Source organism: Rhododendron vialii, chromosome 12a (assembly GCF_030253575.1).
Source record: "Rhododendron vialii isolate Sample 1 chromosome 12a, ASM3025357v1".
NCBI classification, from domain to species: Eukaryota; Viridiplantae; Streptophyta; class Magnoliopsida; order Ericales; family Ericaceae; genus Rhododendron; species Rhododendron vialii.
This window is the reverse complement of record NC_080568.1, coordinates 3882427-3895496: the sequence shown is the minus strand read 5'-3', so window position 1 is coordinate 3895496 and position 13070 is coordinate 3882427. Positions and strand designations below refer to the sequence as shown.

Genomic DNA, 13070 nt, shown 5'->3' with positions numbered 1-13070 from the left:
TTGCTCATATGTCTTTTAAGTGGTTGTTAGTGTTTGAGCACCACGCGGGGCATGTTTGAAATTCAGAGTTATTCATAGCATCTGAATCATTTGTTGACTAATATACTAACACCCTGCTAACCCCCGCTGATATATAAACTATGGAGAAAAAAAAGTGCGAGGTGACTAGTAATTGACTAGTGTGTGTGGACTCTAAAATTTTCTACGTCACTAGTGTAATTTATATGGGTTTGCCTCTAAAATGTGAGCCATTGTTTTCTGATCTCCTCTCTCTCTCTCTCTCTCTCTCTCTCCACACTATAATCTGGTGAGATTAGAATTCCATGCTCCTAGCTTTGTCCTAGTTCTGAGATCCCAAGTCCGCTGACAAGCACGCCGAATTAATTCTGGTGAGAAGTTGCAAATCCATATATACTCCTAATTCAATTTCTTTTCATTTTTCTCTCTACATCTGTACGCGAAATATACCATTTCCGAAAAAACCATCACTCTTTTTTGTCCAACCAAGTTATTATCACTAATTTCGCTCACTTGGTATTTTCGCTCGCTCATGAAACCATTTTTGCTCAAATGATAATTTTTTCGTTAGCTTTCCACAGAGAACGAAGACTAATGTACGTTCAACCTCTAATACCACGAATATAGATTGTGGAAAAAGGATCAATAGACTTACTTTCTAAGTGGGTCGCACGCATATATTATATAAGCAGGAGATGATACTAACATAGATGTGTTTGAAATTCGAATAAAGATTTGATCGTAGATGGGTCTAAAATCGTTTGAAATATGTGAATCCACAAAATACACGTGAAATTGACACATAAAATGATTTTGGGTATATTTGTGTTTGAATTTTGTATTTGTGGGCACGCTACCCAAAAATTTTGTTTGTAAAATTGGGTGCGGTCCTTTTTGTTGGAAAAGCGCGGCGAAACGCCTCGATTCAGAGTCGCCACTTGGGTTTTAGCGGTGAGAACACCCAAGGAACCGAACTCAAAAAACGTTTGCCACGTTTGTTTGATTTGAAAAAGGCTTGTAGACCGGTCCGTCGTCACCTTCGATATCTGAGGTTCGAGAGCCAGGTTACAAGAGGGGAAGGGTTTTATGGCACCCCTTTCGCCCAATCCGGAGATCGGTCTCTACTCGGGCATTTTATAAAACATTTGCATTTTTCTCTCATTTGATCATTTTTAGCCAGTTAGGGCGGGAAAAACAGTTAAAAGGGGATTAAAATTGTAACAAGTTGCAGTTATGTGACAAGATGTTATGGATGATTGATTGAAACAACGAATATAGATTGAGAGCAAAGACCTGTGAGTGTTTTAAACAAACTGGAACACACTGATCCAGCGTGATGCACGCAGGAGAAAACCTGTATGCACTGGCCAGGCCACTGCATACGGAGATGACCTGCATACTCCACTACAAGACTGGCGTGCGCCGGTAGGTCTAAACCCACAGCTCCTATCTCTCAAACCTCTGGGCTCTGGAATGGACCAGTGCACACCCAGAACAAACCACACAGTTTAATAGCAGCATATATACAGATTACAGATAGATGAAATGGCTTGAAGCCATGAAAAATAGACAGGAAAGCCCATAAACAGAGTGGGGAAATAGCAAGAGGCCAAGATCAAGGCGAGATACAAGGGCCAACCACTGGGTCGTGACATCACTGCCGTACGCCAGTCATGAGACCACGTACGCCAGTAACATCATTCGTCCAATGTTTGGCTTTGCATCTTCCGGGCTCTCCGGAACACGACCAGAAGGATCCCGAAGACCTTCTAAAGCAGATGAAAGCAAATATTGAATGTTATAGCTAAACAGTTTTAAGATATAAAAAGCTGTAAAACTGGTTATTAGCATGCTATAAGGTGATGAGAGAAAGTATAAGCAAGAAATTGATGATCAATGATCCCCACGCCAGTAGTGCGCATACCGCCAGGACTGGCGTACGGCTCGATATTACTGGCCTGCGCCATTGTTCACTCCTTACGATCCTTGAAATTAGGCCAGCTTTAGGGCCAGGACTGATATTGATTACCAGCCTTGACCCTGCTAGCTCCCCTCAGGGGTCAAAACAGAACGTAAGCAAAAAGGTGGTATACCTCTTTGGATTGAGTTTTGATGATGGATTTGAGCTTTGGACTAGAGTGTTGATGGATGGGAGATGAAAGAATGGCTGTGTAATGGTGTGTGAGAGAGGTGTTTGTTTGCTCTTCCAACTAGTGTGAGGAGAGAGCAAGAAGAAGAGAGGGAGAGAGCTTGAGAGCTTCTTGAGTGTAGCCTTTTTTTTTTGAACCCTTTGCAAGAGTGAGAGAGGGGTGTATATATAGAGGAGAGGGGGACTGAGATCAGTTGGGTTAAGGTCTGGTTTGGCCAGTTGGGTTAAGAGGGGGGGCCTCCCATGCATTAAATGCATGGGACTAGGCTTGATGGAGGGTGTAGGAGAGAGGGGGAACGTCCCTGCCGAATGTAATCATCAGGGAGACTGTAGCCAACGTCAGGGTGGCACAAAAGTCTCGTCCATGTGGCTAAATAAAGTTGATTTGACTGGGCTTGACTGGCGTGCGCCATGTATTGACTGGCGTGCGCCAGTGATAACTGAGTCAACGGTCGATGACCGACACGTGGCAGTTAACTGGCGTGCGTCAGCACAGTACTGGCGTAAGCTAGTTTGGGCTTTGCTGGGGCCGTTTGGCTCTGGTTTGAAGGGTTTGAAAGGGGTTTGAAAGAGGTTTGGGATGCTTAAAGCTCAAACACACCATCGTTCTCAGACTATTCTCGACCAAAATCATCATCGGGAAAATAAAAGATCGACAAATAACGTTCTCTGGACAGTCCAGAATGGGGTGTCTACAGTATTTGACATTTGTGTTTGCCTATTGTGCGTTTGCACCCCCACCCACCACCCACACACACACAGCCCCCCCCCCCAACTATGACCCATTTTTATTTAACTTCTTCAAAGTTTAAAACTCAACAGTTAACGCCCTCAAACTATACGAATACTAGGGTCAGAGATGGCATCCATGGAAAATCACAACTTACCCTCTTGCCAACAATCATGAGCCCAATGTTGTTTTTTTCACGTTAACTTTCACTATTAACCTCCCTAAAAGTACCTCATCGAAAACCGAATCCAGTGATTACTGCACTCAAACAGAAGCTATTCCAAACCCTCCTATTCTGCAATCGCTTGCGTCCCCATGACTAATCTCAACAATAGGTTCTAATTTTGGGAATTAGCCTTGTATGAAGAGAAAAGAGTAATTTTTTCATAAGCTCTTGTTTATCCCACCACGTTGCTCACATGACAAGTTTTATCCAAAATCTTCACATTTTGCTAATGGAAGAAGTTTATTTTCGTCATATGGATACTTCGAGCGGGTTAAGTGTCGATTTTTAGACATTAATTAGATTAACTGAAAATCACTGATATTCTTTACGGTTGTCTAAAGTAATAAACTGACGCAGCGGAATTCACGAGAGACTAGTTAACGTACTAGTCCAAACGAGATAAACAACTCGTCGTAACGAGCAAATTTTGCGCACAAAAAAGAAAGAGAGAGTCTCTGAATATTATTGATAAAAAGCTTAAAAGTTTTAATAATTGAATAACTTACACCCCTATTTATACTAGTAGGAATCCTAACAATAAGGTAATTACTTAAAACGGAGACCAAGCAAAACAATACTTGGAAACAAAGACTAACAAAATTAAAAGACTAATAGGAATATGCCTAAGCAAGTGGCATTAAAAGGGGAATTTCTAAAACGAATAATTTCTAGAATAAAGTTTCTATAAAATTGAAATTTCCTAAATTTTTGTCCTACATCATTTACCCTTCATCTTTTGAGCTTGTCAAGGACATTAATTAGCAATACTAAAATAAAGTTGATCGGTAACACTGATTTAATTGTGAACCACATTTATCTTGAAGAAAAGAATAGATTGTCATAACGGGGATCAATTTTGGAGGGCGTTTTTTTTTTTTTTGATCCGCAATTTTGGCGGTTCACAACTTGAATTTTGTGGTTTGTGTTATAAGATTTTTGTGGTCAAAATATGAAAATTCATATGGACTTTTGTTCCCTCGTGTCTATTGCATATTATATTTGAACCTTAAAAAGGTTCTCTGTAGCCTCATTTTGTCTCAACAACCACTTTAAAAAGTTGAAGTACAATATGCCCTAATTTACAATAAACTCTAAAGCGTTACACGCAATTGTCGGCCATCACCACTAGACGGCTTTGAACCCTCTCAAACTCACCACTACAGGCCATCCGACCTTGAGAATCCACTTTCTAAAAGGAGGGTGTGGAAATCATATAGCTCTTCAAGATAAATATAATTCTGTCACCTTGGATTATTAAAACGAGCTGGGTGTGGAAATTTCTTTCCTGTATCAATACTTGTACTTCGGCTTGCTATGTCAATACGATGGCAAGTTCTCGTTGTATATATACCATAATAAGAACAGTCACTATTATCTATAATTATACTCGGATTTCAAAATGAACTAATCCGAGTTACTATTCAGTAGAGGTGGCAAATTGGCGGATCTGAGCGGGTTTGGGTGGGTTGAAATGGGTCGCGGGTCAAATATGGGCGGGTCAAATATGGGTCAAATAGTAAACGGGTTGAAATGGGTCGGGTCAAATATGGGTCAAGTCAAACCCAAACCCGCCCGACCCGACCCGTTTTCCTCTTTCTTTTTTTTTTTTTTTTCCCTTCTTTTCTCCCTCCGCCCTCTCCACTGTCTTCCCTTGGGTTGAAACACGTTTATAAAATGGGCAAAACTTCGTGGGTCTTTCGGCTGTATAACCCAATTGATTTTTAATACACTTTTTTTTTAAAACATTTTCAATGAAGAAAAAACCGTTGTTTCACACTTCCCTTTTCTCCCCATCATACATATGTCCCAGCTCTTGAAATTACTCGACTAAAGTATTTAAGAAGCAATTACTGCTATTTTTGAACTGAATTTTAGAAATGCAACCAGGAAACCCCCTGCTTGTTTTTTTTTTTTTTTTTTCCTGCTTGGATCCTCAGAAAGCAATGGAAAAAGAGAGAGAATATGGAAAAAGATAAATAATTGCCTTATATTCTTCCACTTGCTCCGTTCTTTAAAACAAAATTTCAAAAATTTTGAAACAGTACCTTTATAAACATGATAAACAAGTACCGTACAATTTTGCTATTCAAAAAATAAAAAGTAACCGTGGAGAAAAATTATTATGACATAAGTTCACTTATTTTTGTCTTATCAACCAAAACAGAGTATTACTTCCTCTGTCCTAAATTGGTGGACTCTTACAGAAAGACGTGCAATTTTGAGATTAAAAAATAAAATAAGTCTGGCCATAGTTTTTTGAATTTCTTCGCACCATATTAAAGAGTTCATGAATTACTTTAATTTGGTGTAAAGAAACTTTAAAAATGATGCTCGAAAGTACTTTATTTTTCAATCCAAAAATTGCATGACATTTCATAAGGGGCAGACAATTTGGAACGGAAAGAGTAGTATATAACAGGTGAATTTGATCCGGACCTTCGAATTAATAATTTAGTTTCGATGGAACTTTCCTGCTCAATTTCTGCAAGTACGCTTTTAGAGTGGTAGCAAAAAATATTGAACTACTCGGATCATCCATGCGGAGCCCACCGGCCGTTAGTACGCACAGTCGGTCTGCCCCGTCAATTTCTTTAGTTTTTTCGTTTAGCAAAATGGCGACATAAAAATGGCAAATAAATTTGTTTGGAAGTTGTTTCGTTTTTTTTTTTTTTTTATTTCCCGACTTTTTATGTTAAGGCTGCTGCAAGCAATGAAAAAATCTCAAGCAGGGACATAATTCATCCCGTCATCTTCGTGTTCCAGTACGTACTCTCAAGCAGTGAGTTGGTTTGCTCTATTTTTTAATCCCAACCCATATTGAACCCATTTTTAACCCACCTAAACCCATATAAATATGGGTTAATATGGGTTGAACCCGTATCAACCCATTATACAATATGAGCGGATTGGGTTGGGTTATAAATGGACGGATTTGGGCGGGTTAAAAAATATGGGTTGAGATTGCCACCTCTACTATTCAGGTTCTTCCTGTAGTGCAACATTTGTGCTTCTCCATCCCTATCAAACAGAAGTACTTTACTACTAGAACGAAAAAGTTGAAGATCATCTGATTTTTGGCGTCTCGATCGAGAGTTCTTCAATTATCTCTCATGGCTGAAGGTAATTTTACATATTTCATGTATTATGTGTGTATGTTTCTTAATCTATATAGATTGGGCCAGCCAAAAAATTTTCAGTTAGTTATTCATATACTAGTTTCTAAGTTCAAAAATCCAACCTTTAATAAAGAAGGCCATGGCACTTGATCAAAAATACTCACATACTCAATTCATTGCCCATTGCTTGCTATACTATATATAATGCCGTTTCCATGGTTATATGCAATAGTAACTGAACTGGCAAATTGAAAACTTAGCTTGAAATCAAAGAAAATCTTGCCAAGTTTTGAAGATCGACCTTCCTCAGCACTCAAAGAAAAAGCTTTGAAATCTCGTGGCCACTAAGGACAGTAAATTAACAAGCCGAATTGTTTTGGCCACTAAGGGCTGAGATTGGAGGCCCCGAAAGGGGCTCATTATAGAGGATGCAAAGGGCAATTTTATAGACCTCAAAACACCGTCCCGTATATGGACTTAGACTTAGATTCCACCCAGTGAGCCTCCTTCCAATATCGTCCAGTTTCGGCCTTTTGTGAACTCTTCCCGGGCCCATTACAAGAATTAGAATCGATCACTTTTTAGAAATCGTCGAGAACACCGACCACGTCAAAAGTCACGTTTATTGGGATACCGTTTGATATCATTTCAGAATGCATTAATGTTGTAGTATTAAATAAGGTGTGCAACACAGGATTGCAAACCTTCAACACATTTCTCCAAAACTTAACGCATTAAAATATCTTATCAATAGCCGCTAGAGAACCCATTGCTTGGCTGTTGAAGTTGAGAAACCTATTTATTGCAGCTGTGGTTTGTTAGAATTTCATTCTCTTTTTTAGAATTTGTGTTGAAGAATCCCAAAAGCTATCTAAACCTAGCTTTGGGCATGTTTGCGATAGCTATAGATATAGATTTTAGACTTTAGCTTTATATTCTACCTCATATTTTAGATTTCGGATTTTAGTAGAAGTTGAAGAACATGTTTGTTGTAGTTGCGAGATTACAGAAATTCCTTTCCTTTTTTAAAAATTTGTGCTTTAGAATCCCAAGAGCCAACCAAACCCAGCTTTGAAATTTTGAGAAATGTTTAAAATGTATAAAGAAGTAGCTGGAAATGTTTAAAATGGACTTAATTGCCCAAATCAAATTGTGGTTATATTTGTACTTTTTTTTTGGTGATGCATTATTAAGTCAGTAGTACACAAATAGGACCACTAAAGAAAAGCATTTACTGCACAGATAGATGAGTTTTGTTTTGAAATCAATTTTCTTCCGTCATAGAGCTTGGCCAAATCAAGAGTTTGAGTTATGGAGGCCAAGACCTTCTTATTACTATCTACTGAAAAAAGTATGACCAAACCATTTAGTTATCTACACTATGGCCTGGTTGTTTGCTCGGAGATAAACGGAAGGAATACATAATTCATAGGATATGTACAGGATATTGAATCCCTTAGGCTTTTGGAATAGTAGAGAAAAAACTAATCTGGTACTATTTGTTTTGGTTAGGATTGTGTAATAATGCATTTTCAATTTTTGTCTTCATTTGAATTACAAGTTTCATGTAGACCAAATTGTAAAATGATCACTTCAATGCTATCGTAATGGAGGGGATATGAAATTCCACCAAACAAACAAGCCACAAGTAAACAAGCTAAACTCGCACAGTTCAGGACATTACCTTGGCCTTAAAAACCTAACATCTTAATCAAACTTCTATCTTGTCAACTAATCATATTGCATTTGTCAATTGCTGCAGCTTCCATCCAACCTATCTATGAGATTGGGAGGTGCTTGTGGGCTCCAATTGCTAGACGCATCAATTATGCCAAAAAATTGACAAGCAATTGGGAAGCTCTCCTTAACAAAGCATCTGAGTTAGGTATTAAAAAACAAGACATTGTTGACCAAATCGAATTCGAGCTGGAGAAAATTCCAACCAAAGAATGCAATGATTGGAGAAAAAAGGTGGTGGAAATGGAAAACAAGGTTGAGACTGTAAAACAAGAGTTCAATGTTGAGAAAAAATGTGTTTGGGGATTATGTTCAGACATTTTTGCACGTATAAAACTTGGTGAGTGAGTGGTAAATATGGAAAGTGACATTGACCTCCTCATAGAAAAGTCCATGTTTGAAAATGGATTTCTCGTTGGTTCACCACCAGCTAGAGTTGAGAGGAGGCCAGAAACCCCTTCGACACTGTCAAGTTCTGCTCATCATTCACTAGACATAGTACTGAATAACCTACGAGATGAGAGCACTAAAAAGGTTGGTATTTGGGGAATGGGAGGAGTAGGTAAGACCACTATTTTGGGCCTATTGAACAATTCACATGAAGCCGAAACATATTTTGATTTTGTCATATGGGTGACTGTCTCAAACTCTTGGAGCATTAGAAAGCTACAAAACGAGGTTGGGAATCGGTTAAAAATAAAAATAGATGCTAACAAGTCTAATGATACAGTTGCAAGCAAATTATTGTGAAGACTTGAAGGCAAGAAGTACCTTTTGCTTTTAGACGATGTTTGGGATGAGGTGAATTTAAGTGTTGTAGGGTTCCCCAATGCCAATCAACAAAATGGTTGCAAAGTTGTTTTGACAACCCGAAAAAAAGAAGTTTGCCGGAAGATGGGAACTGATGCTGATGTACCCATTTCAGTTTTGCCAAACAAAGAAGCATGGGTGATGTTTTCCTCTGGAGTGGGTCACGTTGCAACGCTTCCAACCATCAAGCCGTATGCCCAAGATATTGTTACAAAATGTGATGGCTTGCCACTAGCGTTGAAAGTTGTTTGCGGTGCACTACGAAAAGAGGAAAATGTGAATGTATGGAGGAATTTCCTAAGAAAATTAAGGTCACCTGCTACATCAGTTATTGAAGACTTGAATGAAAACGTGTTCAATGTACTAAAGTTAAGTTATGACCGGTTAAAGAATATTGAGGAAAAGAAATGTCTTTTGTTCTGTGGATTGTATCCAGAAGATTCCATGATCGAAAAATCAAGATTGATAGGATATTGGAGAGCAGAGAGGATTATTTCAGGTAAACTTACTTTGGAACAGGCACTTGATGAGGGAGAAACTATATTGCAAGCTCTTATAGATGCGTCTTTGTTGGAAAAATGTGTCGAAGATGACTCTGTGAAGATGCACGATATTATTCGAGACTTAGTATTGGCAATGACTTCCATGCAAGGAGAGGAACCCACACATTTGGTGAGAGCTGGAATTTCTTCAGAGATAATTCCAGAGGAGGTGGAATGGAAAAATGCAACACGAATATCCTTCATAAATCATGACTTGCACAGCTTGCCAAAATCGCCAGACAGCTGCCCGGCGCTTTTGACCTTGTTGCTTCAAGGAAACAATAATTTAGAGGTGATTCCAGAAACTTTCTTTAATAACATGCCCAGCCTCCAAGTGTTGGATCTGTCAAACACCCGTATTAAATCGTTGCCAAGTTCAATATCTAAATTGGACGGTCTTCGAGAACTAGTCCTTTTAGATTGCGAAGATTTGGAGGCTCTCCCCAAAGAGATTACTGCACTCAAGGAGCTAGAAGTGCTTTGTGTCGAACGATCTAAATTGGAAATTGCCTGTAAGGGGATGAAAAGCGAAGAGTTAATTATTCCTGTTGGGATGATATGTGGGATTCCTCATATTGAAGTAATTGAACTTACAAGTCGACTGAGCAATGAAAGTATAGAAATTATTGTGAAAGAACTGAGCAACTTGGGTTCACTTTCTTCTCTTTTTTTTGACTTCCACACAGTAGGTAATCTGCAACACTTCCTGCAAAATAGCATACCATGGAAAGAGAAAAGATTGACGCAATTCGTATTCTTAGCTGGGAAATGTCCACACCCATTATTATACAAATATAATTCTTGGTTAGATTATTGGACTAAGAAGTATAAGAGGTTTCTAGCTTATGAAGGAGGAGGAGAAGAAAGGGATAGTGGCCTTACCCCAGCCATAGAGGATGCACTTATCCGTTCAAATGGCTTTCTATTAAGCGGGCATGGAAAACTCAAAGTTCTATCATAATTGGGCACGCAAAACACAGATGAGTTAAGATTTTGCGTGATTGGAAAATGTGTTGCGCTCAAAACAATAGTCGATAGAAATGAGCTTGAAATGAGTGCTTTTTCTAATTTAGAAGCTTTGTCTCTAAAAGAACTATCGAATTTGAAGTCCATTCTTTTTTTGGAGATGGAGAAGGGACAATCATCACCACCACCGCCACCGTTAAATGTAAACAGCTTTACCAATCTAACAAGATTGGAAGTGTGGAATTGTCCACTAATTGAGCACCTCTTCTCAAGTGGATTCATGCTTCAACAAATGTCCAACTTGAAACACTTGCTTGTCGTCGGTTGTCGGGGACTCAAGGGGATGATTCCAGAGGATGAAAAGGTGGAATACGAGGCTCTACCCAAATTGTCGCTTTTGCACCTCAATGATTTGCCTGAATTTGTCAACCTTTTTGAAGGTGTTTCCATGTGTTGGCAATCTCTGCTTCGTGTGTTTATACAGCATACTCCGAAGCTGAGGAAACTCCCCTTTGACACTAATAGGGCTCCTAATTTGAAGGGAATTAAGGGCTCTGATCAGGAGTGGTGGGATGCATTAGAGTGGGACAATCATGCTGTCAAATTACAACTTCTTAAGTCGTAGCCCTGAATTTTTAAAAGTAAGCAGTTATGTCGATAAACTTAAAAAATAAGTTTATGTTAAGACAAAAATTAGTCAAATTATGTTTTTGGCTTATTTTTGTCTATTCTGAATTATTTCAAGTTCTGTCCTAATTTTTCTACTGTGTTGATTTTTCTTGTAGGACCGAATCGGGAAAAGAGGTTCTCCGACAAGGAGATAATCCAACTGTTGATCTGGAAAAAATTATTGGCTTCCAATGTAGAGTATTGGCTTCCAACTATGAAAAAGATGCTCCGCCAAAGGCCAAGTGGTTCGTAAGTATCTCATGTAACATATTTGCACTTATATTATTAGCTTTTTGTAGGGTTTCCAACGGAAATTAATTTACCAAAAAAACAAAAAACAAACTTGTACTATATATTATCATCTTTTCAATATTTGTATGGTTTCAGCTATGTCCTCTTCCTGCGATATCCTTGTTCTTGTTCTCTTTTCTTGGAAGGAGTACTTTTTGTTGGAAAATAAACTTGTTTTTTAATAATAAGGGAGTTATGTTTTGGGGAGTTTTTTCTAGGTCATGGTAAGTTACTTTAATGAGAGTTATTAAATTAATGAAGTTAGGTTTGTGAAACATGAAGTGAGTTACATTATGTGTTTAGTATAAGTTTGCATGTAATCCTTGTTTTCAAGTATGAGTGAATAAAAGTATTCCAAGTGTTCTCTGGAATTATCATCTTCTTCATATTGTTGAGTTGTGTGTGTGCGCTTTTGCCTCCAACAAAGTGGTATCAGAGCGAGGCTCTTAGAGTCAAAGAGAGAAAGTGAGATGGCTGCTAATGCAATGATTCCATTTCAAATGCCACGGTTCACCAAAGACAATTACGAGAATTGGTGTATCCGCATGAAAGCGATTCTTGGATCACAAGACTTGTGGGAGCTTGTTGATACAGGCTTTACACAACCAGAAGATGTAGCTGCTTTGACTCAAGTCCAAAGGGATGCTTTGGCGGTGACGAAGAAGAAGGATCAGAGACCTCTTTCACTCATCCATCAATATTTGGATGATGCTTTGTTGCAAAAGATTGCCGAAGCAACAACTTCCCGAGAAGCATGGGTGATCCTCCAAACTTCCCATGGTGGAGTTGAGAAGGTGAAGAAAGTTCGCCTTCAAACATTAAGAGGTGAATTTGAAGCTTTGAAGATGGAGTCCGAATTGGTTTCGGATTATTTCACAAGAGTTTTGACTATTGTGAATAATTTTCGAAGGTACGGCAATGATTTGAAGGATAATCGCGTGGTAGAAAAAATCCTCCTTTCCGTAGATAAGAAGTTTGACTACGTTGTTGTAGCCATTGAAGAGTCTAAAGATTTAGACACGTTGGCAATTGACACACTCATGGGATCGTTGCAAGCTCATGAAGAACGACTTAACAAGAAGAAGCAAAAGTCGTTGGAGCAAGTGCTACAAACAAAACTTTCCTTGAAGGAAAAAGGAGGAAGGCAAGAGCAAAGTCAAAGAGGTAGAGGTGGAGGACGCGGTGGACATGGCCACGGAGGACACGGTGGACGAGGCCGTGGTAGAGGAGAAAGCAATTTCAGAAATTCGTCCAACAAGGATGAAAGAAGTCAAAATACATTTCATCCAAGAGGGCGCGGAAGAGGAAATAATTATACATTTCCTAGAAGAAGGTATGATAAATCTCATGTTCAATGTTACAATTGCAATCAATATGGTCACTATGCAGCCGAGTGTCGAAATGAAGTTTTTAAAGAGCAAGTGAACCTTGCTGAAGACAAACATGAAGAGGTGGAGCCGACTTTATTGTTGGCATACAAGAAAGAAGAAAAGGGAGACATGAACTTGTGGTATCTAGATACCGGTGCAAGCAACCATATGTGTGGGAGCAAAAAGATGTTTATGGAGCTTGATGAATCCATCATCGGAAAAGTTACTTTTGGAGATTCTTCTCAAATTCCAGTTGAAGGGAAAGGTAATATTTTGATTCGTTTGAAGGATGGAAGGCACCAAATAATTTCCAATGTTTTTTATGTGCCGAACATGAAAAGTAATATTTTGAGTTTGGGGCAACTCTTGGAGAAAGGCTATGATATTTCTATGCGACATCATAGTCTTTCAATAAGAGATGAAGTTAGAACTTTGGTTGCGAAAGT

At 38.8% G+C, this 13070-nt stretch overlaps 1 pseudogene; it reads left to right on the top strand.

The window, feature by feature from the left end:
- The first annotated feature begins 251 nt into the window (after positions 1-251).
- On the top strand, positions 252-11383 carry LOC131311099 (probable disease resistance protein At4g27220; annotated as a pseudogene).
- Positions 11384-13070: the final 1687 nt, after the last annotated feature.